At 42.3% G+C, this 12,491-nt stretch overlaps 1 pseudogene; it reads left to right on the top strand.

Moving 5' to 3' along the window:
* The first annotated feature begins 1,968 nt into the window (after positions 1-1,968).
* LOC140245862 (uncharacterized) lies at positions 1,969-2,954 on the top strand (annotated as a pseudogene).
* The last annotated feature ends 9,537 nt before the right edge of the window (positions 2,955-12,491 follow it).

The raw sequence follows: 12,491 nt of genomic DNA, 5'->3' as shown, positions 1-12,491 counted from the left end.
GTGTAAAAATTCCATAAAGTTTGCCCCTGTGCTTTTCCAATGCAGAAATTGTATAGAAGGTTTTGGAACACCCTATAGTTTTATGATACACCCTGTGCAGAAACCAAGGTTAACGATGTTTTGAATAGGGAAAAAGGCCAGAAGCCCTAGGGAAAAGGGCCCGGAAAATATTTTAAACCATAGAAGTAGGGTTGTATAGTATTCCAATACATTTTGATACATGATGGGTTAATAAGACAGGATTAGTCACGTGACTCTGGCTCGAGAGGGTATAAATACCGCGAGCTCACTGCAGAAGTTTTCAGTTGGGTTGGGGCAGGGAGGGAAACCACCTCCCTGGTTGGGGGGTAAGTGCGGGTCCACAGCACTCTCTCCTTTTTGGTAATAAACTATAGAATTAATGGGGAACCACACAGAACTTGGCAGAGAAAACCATCGGTTGTAAGAGCAGGAACTACAATATAGCAATGCTGCACTTAACCGTATTTCGGACTGTCGTTTCCACACCAGCCTCCTTCTTGCAACTGGTAGTCTTTGGTACTAGACCCTGTGAATGGGTTGCTGTATGGTTGATTGGGAGAATGCCTGGTTTCTAATGCGCCTAGTGAGTCCTAATGCCCGTATATAGACGTGGAGTATGACTGTGTGCGAGCTGTCTGAATAAGGTGCTGGTCAAATGATGTGCTGCTACACATAGTGCACATTATGTAGACACAATAATTAAGGCTCTTGGACCGCTCCCCGGCTACGCTACAATATTTACAAATATTCGCGTGTTTTAGGCGATTGTTTTACTAAGCTTTTACTCCGAAAAATATCACTAGCATTTAATGTCGTAGACAAGACTAGAAGCACACTACAGGTCACCATGCTCACCGTTCATAACTATATATAATGGCACAGAGATGCGCTCGCGTGCGATGAGGCGATGTGGGTATGATGTGTGGACGGCCACCCGGTACCCATGTACAAATATGTGTGACGAAGGCTATGTTAAGTACGAACATTGAGGTGGGATCCCATCACCATGGAACGATTTGTGGATTTATACAATTAACGATCTTGTCCTTGCTTTATCTGAAGCTCTTGACAACATTGTTATGGGCTTATCGTTTTTGCTGTCTCTACTCATTTTGTCACTGCTGGTGACAACATTCCACCTCCATGGACTTTATTAGAAGTGAGGGTAGGATTAAACTATGATTTGGTCTTGAAGGCAGTAGGCCCTTGTGGGTTTTCATGTAGTAAACGTTTAGATCACCGTGAATGCTAGCATATTTGAGTAACAATATGGAAGGCTTTTCAGATATGATAAGAATCTAGTTACCAATCCTTTATCCCTTAAAATAATAATTATGATATCAGATAATGCAACTTCTTCAGTCCCTTTCTGAAGTCCTGTTCATATTACTGATTTTGTTTGAGTGTAGACCCGCAGAACTTTTTAATTAGTTAATGGTGAAGTGCATGTTCTCTGTTTTACCATGTATGTTTTGTACATTCTACTTCGTACAGCCTAATTTATTCGGAATCATATCTGGGTTGTACACCTGCCACCGATCAGAGAACGCCACACATTCAAAGTATTGTGTCCTTATTCAGATGCAAATGAGTACATGTTCATGTAGTGTGTATAAGTAGCCTGCTCACATCCGTACACGTCAGTGTACATTCAGTTGTGGCCGACCAGAAGAACTACTAGAGATGGAAGACCTGCAAGGCGATATTGAGCGGCTGCTCAACGAACCGTGCTCTCCAATACCGGGCAACATGCAGCTGGTGAACGACAACCCAGGCGGCAAGCTGAGAGGTCCCAAGGGCCGAAGCAAGAAGACGCCACGCCCACAGGCAGGGGGGCATCCCCCCGAAGCATCTGCTGTAACTACAGCGGCAGGCGCTATCCCTGCCCCAACCCTTTCAGCAGGCGTGATCCCTGCTGGCTCCCTGGCGGGCGCGATCCCCGCCCAGATGACGGCACCAGCGGCGTTGGGCGCACCCTCCAACGAGTCCTGCTCCACGTCTCGCTTCTCGGAACTCGCTACTGCCGTTTCCACACTGCAGTCCACGGTCATGTCTTTGCTGGACACCCAAGCCCCTCCAGCACCGCAAGAGCAACCACCCCGTGACGACGACATCGACATGGAAATTGAAGATCTGGTTCAGCAGGACAGCGGGGTTCTCGGCAAGTTCTCTGATATGGTGGAACACCAGAGCGAACCCGTGGGAGCAGCAGTGAGCGACAAGCTCGCTAACATTGTGAACAAGCTCATTCGGCTGAAACTGAAAAAACCCACTCTGAAATCTAAGCAGGAGTCATATCCAAGGCCTGCCAACTGCGATGCCGTTGCCACTTGCAGGGTTACCCAGAAGTATGGCACGTAGTAAAAACCCAAACACGAGTGACAGATTCGAAACTACAAAAGGTGCAGTCCCTTTTTTTGACGGCAACGACGCCCCTTGCGAGAGCAGCGGACGAGCTGCTATCGCAAAATACAACCCTTCCCTCCCGGGCGGCCAAACTCATTCTCGACGGTATCGCCCTAATCGGAGCAGCAAACGTCGAGCTGAATGCGAAACGCAGGGATTTCATCCGACCCGAACTCAGCCCGGCGTTCCGCCCACTGTGTTCCGAAGACATAGCGCAGAAACCATCCACGTTTCTGTTCGGGGACGACCTCCCACAAAAGTGTAAAGAACTTCGTGACACCGAGAAGCTGGGACTGAGTGTTCGCAACACCAGCCTCCCTAAGAGGAGCTTCAGGCAGGCGAATAGGGGCGCCTACCCGAGGAGACACCCCGGGCACCCCGGACGATACGATCCGTACCCGCAACGGAGGAACGACGGTCCCTCCTGTTCGAGTTTTCGACCCAGGCAGCACCCAAACTTCAGCGGCCGACGGGCGCCGACATATCGCGGTCGTCCAGCCAGAGACAACCCGAGGTCGGACAAGTAACTCGTCCACAGGACGGAGTGAGTAAATTGCCTTCAAAGACTTCGACTGCCCCGGTCGTGGGAGGTAGGCTGGCTCAATTTGCGGATAGTTGGAAGCTGACTACGTCTGACCAGTGGGTCTTAGACGCTATACAACACCACCATATTGAATTTGACCATTTGCCTTTTCTAAATTTTGTTCCAAACGAAATAAGTTTTTCACCCCGTGAAACTACCATTATCGACCATGAAATTACGAAGCTTCTCAATAAGAACGCAATTGAGCCATGCCTCCACCAAGACGGGGAGTTCGTATCTAACATTTTCATAACGCCTAAAGAGATGGATCTTTCAGGCCCGTCATTAATCTGAAAGGCCTGAACAAGTTTGTTTCATATCATCATTTCAAAATGGAGACTTTTGAATCGGCACTCCTCCTTGTAGAACCAAATTGTTTTTTCGCTTCTATCGATTTGAAAGATGCGTATTTTAGCATACCGATAGCACTAGAACACAGGAAATTTCTTCGCTTTCAATGGAAGGGCAAATTGTTTCAGTTTCGCGTTCTGCCCTTTGGACTGAGCAGTGCCCCCCGAGTGTTCACAAAAGTACTAAAACCTCCAATAGCTGCCCTCCGCAATTTAGGATATGTATCATGTAACTACATCGATGACGCCCTACTAATCGCTCGTAGCTACGACGACTGCACGGCGAACGTTAAGAACCGAATTGAACTTTTCGAGTCACTTGGATTTGTCATTAACAAGGAAAAGTCCGTGCGCGAGCCCCGCACTAATATTGAGTTTCTGGGCCTCATTATAGATTCAGTAACTATGACAATCAGCCTCCCAGAAAGAAGGAGCGACACCATTATCCAAGCATGCATTTCTTTGGTAAATAAACGGACAACGAAGATACGCTTACTATCTCGCGCTATTGGGCTCGTCCTTGCAGCGGAAATCGCTGTTCCTTATGGGGCAATTTTTCGGAGAGATCTTGAAATTGAGAAAAATACTGCTTTGCAATGCAATCAAGGGGATTTTGAAGCTATCATTTCCCTGTCAGATAAGGCACGTCATGCCCTCCAGTGGTGGGCATCAAATTCAAGTAACTCATTTTCACCTATCATGCGGAACATTGACCTGGAATTCGAGACAGACGCATCTCTCGAAGGCTGGGGCGTCTACTGCCCGACTAACAAGTGCAGCACGCACGGACAATGGAGCTCCGGAGAAAAGAATCTCCACATTAACAATCTCGAATTGCTTGAAGTCCTTTTTGCCCTCCAATCACTATGTTCAAACGAATCCGGTATTAACATTCGTGTTCAATCAGACAATGTCTCAGTAGTGTCGTGCATTAATCACTTCGGGACTTGCCATTCCCCCGAGTTACATAATATCTCGCGCACAATCTGGCTCTGGTGCCTAGACAGAAACATCTGGCTGTCCGCCGTACACATTCCTGGCGTTGAGAACTCAATAGCAGACGGCTACTCGCGCACATTTAATTTAAATACTGAATGGGATGCTCGCAGCGCATATTTTCGACTCACTCTCTGAACTATTTTTCACACCAGAGGTAGATTTATTTGCATCGCGCCTGAATTTCCGCATGGCTCCTTTTGTTTCTTGGCGCCCTGATCCCGAAGCCATGGCAACCGACGCATTCTGTCTCGATTGGGGGCGCTTTCACAGCTACATCTTTCCCCCCTTCTGCCTAGTGAGTAAAATTCTACGGAAATTATCTAATGATCAGGCCCAGGCCATCATAGATTTTCCCTTGTGGAAGACACAAAGTTGGTATCCCAGGCTAATGAGTATGCTAGTAGACTACCCAGTGATTCTGCCTCCTGCTAACCAAATTTTATCTCTCCCTTCCTCCGACAGCCAACATCCGCTATCACATCACCTGACGTTAGCGGCATGTCATGTGTCCGGGAACGCCTACGCATCAGAGACCTTTCACATGCAGCTTCCGAGATCATCATGCGGTCATGGAGACAGTCAACTCAGAGGTGCTATAACTCAGCATATAGGAGATGGCGCCGTTTCTGTCGTACGTAGAAAAGCGATCCACTTTGCTCGGATGTAAGCATCGTTCTTAATTTTCTGGCGGAGGAGTTTTATGCTGGCGCAGCATACAGCACTCTGAATAGTTTACGCAGCTCATTATCTTCGTTTCTGCTCCCGTGTGACGGCCATCCAGTGGGATCACACCCACTCGTAACGAGATTCATGAGAGGGGTCTTCAACTCTAGACCACCGCGACCTCGATACAACTCTACCTGGGACGTCGCTGTGGTTTTGAATTACCTTCGCACGCTCAGTCCTAACAAGATTTCACTAGAACAGCTGTCTCACAAACTCGTCATGCTCATTGCCCTCGTCTCCAGTCAGAGAGCACATACTATAGCCTACATAGTTCCACATGACTCATCGGTCCCGAGGTCATCAGTCACCTTCTCAGTCAACCACATCACTAAAACTAGCAGGCCCGGGAAACTCGCAACGGCGATACAGCTGTCAGCATACCCAGAGGACGACCGCATCTGCGTTCTCCAAACGTTACGCGAATATCTTCGCAGGACGAAGCAGGACGAAGTAGAATTAACAGATTAAACGAGATTTAAATGAAATTTAACATTGAAGTTTAATCATAATTCTACGAAGTACTAAGCCTAATATGAGGAATCATGTCCCACCCGATAGTACGGTTCATCCCGTCTCCTGACGTGAATGAGTGCTACGTACGTAATTCATGAATGGGATCGAGTTGTGATTGCGAGAATGAATTTCTTGCCCGCCCCTTTTACTGTGGTTGAATAAGTCTGACTTTAAATACTGACGTGTACGGATGTGAGCAGGCTACTTATACACACTACATGAACATGTACTCATTTGCATCTGAATAAGGACGCAATACTTTGAATGTGTGGCGTTCTCTGATCGGTGGCAGGTGTACAACCCAGATATGATTCCTCATATTAGGCTTAGTACTTCGTAGAATTATGATTAAACTTCAATGTTAAATTTCATTTAAATCTCGTTTAATCTGTTAATTATACACTGTTGTACAAAATGAAAACTCTAAGATTGAATGATCACAGATTCTTAAGGTGAATTCAGAAGACATATGTCAGTATATTCTTTGTTTCTTCGTCTGTCTGTGGAAAACTATGAATTAATCATCATTACTGAGTACGATATCAGGGCTTTCATTTTAAAAATGAAATATACGACTTCACATCTATTCTCACCCCGATTTGTACAATGAACAAACCATGGTAACAGTCGAAAATAACGTGTCCAGTTGTTGGGTAGGAGTAAACAGGGATAGGACGATATAGACGCTTAAATTTGTTGATTTGATATGAAGTACACGAAAGATTTCCCATATTGATTTAATGCATCATTTTGTCTATCCAATTGTTTCATTAAGTCATAAACTTATATTATGTGAATATTCCATATTTTTTTACTTGTTTTTTTATTATTATTTTTTGTCTTTTGGTTTGATTTATTCACCGTATTCGCCATCCCTGATTCACCCGATACTTAAAATTTAAAGGTAAAGTTTTACATATACTCGCGTTATACGAACGAACAGTCTTATGTCAAGGACTATTAATTATCTGTATTAACTTATAATTATTGTTTTACCCGACCTTACCCGACCCTTTGCATGTAATTAACAAAAGGTTGGGCAAAGCGACCACTCGACGCGAACCATCACCTGATGGATCTGAGTAAGTCCCCATTCAAATAAGGTGTCTGTTAGGATTTTTTCCTAATTATGTTTGATTAGGGTGGTTTTCAAATCTTCCCTAACAAGCCTTCCAAAATTCCAAAATAGCTGCATGTGGTGCGGCCTTTAGGTGTTTGCCAAGATTCTTCCGAATGTGCCTAGTGTGCGCAGTTTCCTGTAAAGCATGCCGGGCTGGCTTTCTTTTCGCAGGAAAGTACGTCCTTTCTGGTATGTTTTTTACCATGCCAGAGGAATTCCCTTAAGATATTCCTGTCCATGCAAGGTGAGCTGAAATTGTGGACATCCTTCAGCTTGGCACTCTAATTTTGCTGACGTCCCTTCAAAAACCTGTGGTACATGGGCAATTTGATGGCTTGTCTTCCAAAAGCCCGTGATCTCAAAATCCTAACCCATTTTCGTACATCTCCAAGATTTTGGATTTTGGATTTTGGTTGCTGGTCATCGTCATCTTTGAAGTACGGGAATCACAAATTAAGACACTTTCATAATATGTTGATGATTGCATGGCCAAAGGGAAGACATGTTTAAATATTTTTTTTTTTTGGGGGGGGGGAGGGGGGGGGCGGGGGGAGGGTTTAAAAAAAAAAGACCCACCAGACAGACAGGCTGAGCAGCGCGACCTATAGGCCAGTTAATTGTATAGGAAGGAAGATATGAGAGATGGAAAAGGAGAGTTCCTTAGGTGTTACCCCGTCAGGTGCCCTTACTGGCCCTCACCCCCTGAAATGTTGAAGATCGTGTGTTTGTGTGTGTGTTTGTGAAAAAAAAAAACGAGAAAGAAAAGAGGAAACATTTTGTCCATCTTCTAGCTATAAATCGGGAAAGCCTATAGCACGATGTCACTATCAAAGATCTAAAATTAAACCATACATTGTTGTTGTCCTCTTTTATCCATTTTTTTTTCTGTGTGTGTGGGGGGGGGGGGGGTGTCCCATGAAGAGTACAATTTTATTTCGAATAAAAAGAAGAAATAATCGGTATAACAATGTCTCTCCCCGTAACGTGACAGAACTGTCCCCTAAAAGTCACATGTGTATATGAACTTGATGCCGTTGGTATGTATATGACGCTGTTGTTGTTGTTTTTGTTGTTGTTGTTCTTCTTCTTCTTTTTCTTCACTATGAAGTAGGCCTTTACAGGCCACCGTCGGGTGTATATTTGTCCAGATTTTTGTACTGTTGTGCTGTGCAGGCATATTAACAGTGTCAGGATTAAGAAAAGTTTACATGGAACTGTGTTCACCTGAAAAAGAGGCATCCGTGTCCTAACGGAGTTGGATCTTGAGTACGTCTCTCTCAAAGTTTGACAGAGAGGTACGGGGTGGATGGTGGCCTGGGGTAATGAGTTCCAAAGCCTGGTTGCATCTGGGAAGAAGCTTCTTTGGAGTACTTGTGTTCTTTCAAATGGTACTTGAGTTTCTGGTCATGGCCCCTATTTGAATGAGGTAGCGATGGAGTCAGAACTACTGTGCAGATGGATATCATGGAGTTAATTCCAAATGCAAATACAAACTTATTCTATGTCAGTGAAATTTGTGAAAGCGAAGTTTTAGATATTATCAAAACTTTACAAGTAAAAAAAAAACAAGTGGATTAGATAACATACCTGTATCAATGGTGCAGTAGACAGCATCTTATATTGTTAAACCATTAGTTCATATTATTAATTTGTCTCTCACTCAAGGAACGGTACCTGTGCCATGCAAGTTATCTAGAGTAACTCCAATATTTAAGGGAGGAGACAAATTAGATCTGGGAAATTATAGGCCAATATGAGTTCTGAATGTGTTTACAAAAACTTTTGAAAAAAATCGTTTTCGGACAATTATATGGATACCTTAAACAACACTCAACAGAATCTGTTATCAAAAAGGTGAATAAGGACATTTATTTACTTAAGAGGATGAAGGCTTTCATTAATGAAAAGGTTGCATTGGTGTTTTATAAGTCCGTAATTCAGTCTAAATGATTATTGTGATATTGTCTGGGGGACTACGGGGATAGGACTGAAGAACAGACTTCAAAAGCAACAAAATCGTGCCCTCCGAACAGTTATGAGCGTAAACTGGGAATTTCCCTTCGAATCTATATATCGTGAACTGACAATTGATAAACTTGAAATTCGGAGAAAAAAGCGAACTTTTTATACAATGTATAAGATCGCATATGAAATGTTACCTAATGTTATTTGTACATTTTTTCATTTTAAGAATAATGAGCACAACCTTAGACACCAAGTGAATAATTTTTAATTACCAAAAGTTCGTACTGAATTAAAAAAAAAAAGAAGAAGTTTGTTGTTTAGTAGGGTAAGACTTTGGAATAGTTTAACGAATGAGATAAAAGGGTTTGGTTAGAATGATTTCAGGATACAGGTAAATGATTTCATAACATTAAACATTTGAGTTTAATAAACACCGAAGATTAGTCAGGTGTTAGTATAAATAAGTGGGCGGGGGAGGGGGGATCAGTCTGCAATTAGCTGATTTTATTTGTGTACCTTACTATGATAATTATCTTAATTTTTGTATACATGATAATTTTTTTTTCTGTATATATTTGTAGGTCTTAAGTTTTGTACTTATGTTATAATGTTTTGTTTTGTTTTGACTTGTTTCTTTACTCATTTTCAGTTATGTAACTTTTGTATTGTACAATTCATTGCGTATCGTGTATATTTTTAATTCACGGACTGGCTGAAAAGCAGCCTCCGGCTGAGCCCGGTACCGTGACAAAATAAAATAAATGAATGAGTGAATGAATAAATGAGTTCCTGATGCAGAACTTTATTGCAACCTTCGCCTGCGCTCCTCTTTCTTTCAGGGATGGCCATTGAAGTTTTGGAAGAATGGCTGTGACACTGCTTGTTCTTTGATAGTCATTACAGACGAAGCGTGAATACCTTCTCTGAATCATTTTCAGCTTTATGATGTTTGCGTGGTTGAACGGATTATGCTTCCATATTCCAGGACTGGTCTGAGCAGGGTGAAGTAGCAAAGCACCTTGACTTTTTTGTGTGTGGACATGATCTAATGTTTCTCTGGAGAAAGGCTCTGGTGAAATTGGCTTTTTTTTTTTTTTTTTTGCTATTGGTCGATGTGGTGGTTCCAGCTGAGCTTCTCATGGAGGAAGACTCAAAGATATTTTGCAGTGTCTACTTTCTCCATGGTTTGTCCATGAATGGTGTATGACTTCATGATGGGTTTACGTTTGTTAGTATCACGGAGGACCTATAAAATTGGGGTGAGCTCCATTAACCAGTCAGCTTCCTATCGTTCCAGTGCCTTGATTATACCCCCGCCACACATAGTGTGAAGGGGGTATATAGGAATCACCGCGATGTTGGTCGGGCGGGCGGGCGGTCGGTCGGTCTGTTGCAAAATCTTGCGTCGCGAACTCCTCCTACAGTTTTGAAGCAATTTAAATGAAACTTAGGGTAAATGATGATATTGAGGTACAGATGTGCAAGACGTGTTTTTTGTGGTTGTCGGACAAAGCGTTGCCATGGTAAACATAACTTTACCAAAACTTTGTGGATTGAATAACTTCCATAGTATTTAAGCAATCAATTTCAAAATTGGTATCTATGATGATCTATAGGTGTAGCTATGTAAGACACTCTTTGTGTTTGTACTTGACAAAGCGTTGCCATGGTAACCGCATGTTTTCTTTGAAATCTTGTGGAGTGAACAACTTTCACAGTTTTGAAGCAATTGAAATCAAATTTGGTAGGCATTATGGCCTTCAGGCTTGAGGCATAGATGTGGAACAGATAATTTTTGTGTTTGTCGGACAAAGCGTTGCCATGGTAACCATAATTTTACCAAAACCTTGTGGATTGAATAACTTCCACATCATTCAAGCAATTAAGGTCAAATTTAGTATGTATGATGATCGGGAGGTGTAGTTATGCAAGACACCAATGTGTTAATATAAGCAAATGTGTTGCCATGGTAACCACTCATTTTTGTATCAAATTGAACCATTTAATCTATGAAGGTGAAATTTGGTGTGTATGATGCTCTCTAAGTGTAGTTTTGCAAAATGTCCTTTGTATTTGTATCGGGCAATGCGTTGCCATGGTAACCGCATGTTGTTTTTTTTAATCCTGTGGAGTGAACTCCTTCCACAGTTTTCAAGCAATTGAAAGCAAATTAGGTAGGCATTATGGCCCTGAGGTATAGATGTGGAACACATAATTTTTGTGTTTGTCACACAAACCGTTGCCATGGTAACCACAATTTTACCAAAACCTTGCAGATCGAATAACTTTTCCATCATTCAGGCAATTAAAGTCAAATGTAGTCTGTATCATGATCTAGAAGTGTAGTTTTGCAAGACACCAATGTGTTAGTTTAAGGAAAATGTGTTGCCATGGTAACCACTCTTTTTGTTTCAAAATAAACCATTCAAGCTATGAAGGTCAAATTTGGTGTGTATGATGGTCTTTAAGTATAGTGATGCTGGGGGAAAGCATGTTTCCATTTGCTGTAAGTTTTATACTCAGTGTCAACTCTGTAATTGTACAGTAAACTAAAATTATTAGGTGATCCGAGTATCCTCTCGGATCACCTTCTGTATCTGTACTCATTCTTTGTTTTTCTTCTTCTTCCTTTTCTTTTTCTTCTTTCTCCTCAAAAGTTGTGCAGACGTAAGCTCAGAAAGTCCTCTGCCTATCAATTTCAAACTCACACCATGTATGTATCATGTCCCAAAGACAACAAATCTAATGTATCATTGTGATCAGTCGACCGTGACGTCACTATGACGTCATTATATGAAAACACATTCTCAACCATATCTCATTAATGGAATGAAATTTTTCAATGAAATTTACGTCACATATATTTCAAGTTGTGCGCATTCTACTCATGTTCTCAAAATTCATATCTACCCTTAAAACGTGCGCGTACGCGCGCGTTGAAATATTTGTATGCTCAAATCGAGCTCAATTTTTTTTTGCACACGTTTCAGACCATTTGGAGCATTTTTTTAAAAATTGAAAAAATTGGACGGACGCATACGCACGCACAGCTCATATGCAGTAGAAATTTCCCGTTTTTTTCACACTTATCGGATGCCTGAAATGTCAAGGAATATTTCTACCAAGGTTCAAGTCAATGCGACTCAATATGACGTCATACGGGCCCGTCAAAGTTGAAATTCCGCGCGCGCGTCAATGGCGATATACAGTGCAACAATGCCAAAAAACCGCCAATTTTAAATCCGATTTTACTCGTCAGGATGGACGGTGACCCCCCATTTTCTTTACATATTCTGTACATGTCATTTCATGGATTGGCAATGCCGGAAAAATGATTTAAAGATATCAAATTTCTTAATAAAATAAAAAAAAGTAAATGTTCAAAATGACGTCATCAAATTTCAAGTTCACTCGAGCGTATCTCACTTATCCTTTGCCGAGGATAAGTTCATTTCATTTCACTTCATTTCATTTCATTTATCCTATGCCTTGTCCGCCTTGGACTACTTAACATAACAATGTCGGAATTTCGGAGCTTGGGTATTTGTTCCATGTTCATCGTGTCACTGCCGGCAACCAGGGACAGCCTGGTGGTAGTGTCGCTGCCCGGAAAGCAGTAGATGCCAGGTTCGAGTTCACTGGTTCTTTTTTTTCCGACGGGTTTGTTAATTTACAGATCAGCAGTTGCGATCTTAACAAATTTTTATTTGTAGAGGGAGACAAACTGAAGAAACTCAAAAACCTAAGGCTAACTTTGATGAAGATCGCTTCCACTTCTAGATTAAGAGGCAGCCGTCCAAAAATGTTT

Source organism: Diadema setosum, unplaced genomic scaffold, assembly GCF_964275005.1.
Source record: "Diadema setosum unplaced genomic scaffold, eeDiaSeto1 scaffold_46, whole genome shotgun sequence".
Lineage (NCBI taxonomy): Eukaryota > Metazoa > Echinodermata > Echinoidea > Diadematoida > Diadematidae > Diadema > Diadema setosum.
The sequence above is the reverse complement of the archived record's forward strand: the minus strand, read 5'-3'. Positions and strand labels throughout refer to the sequence as shown.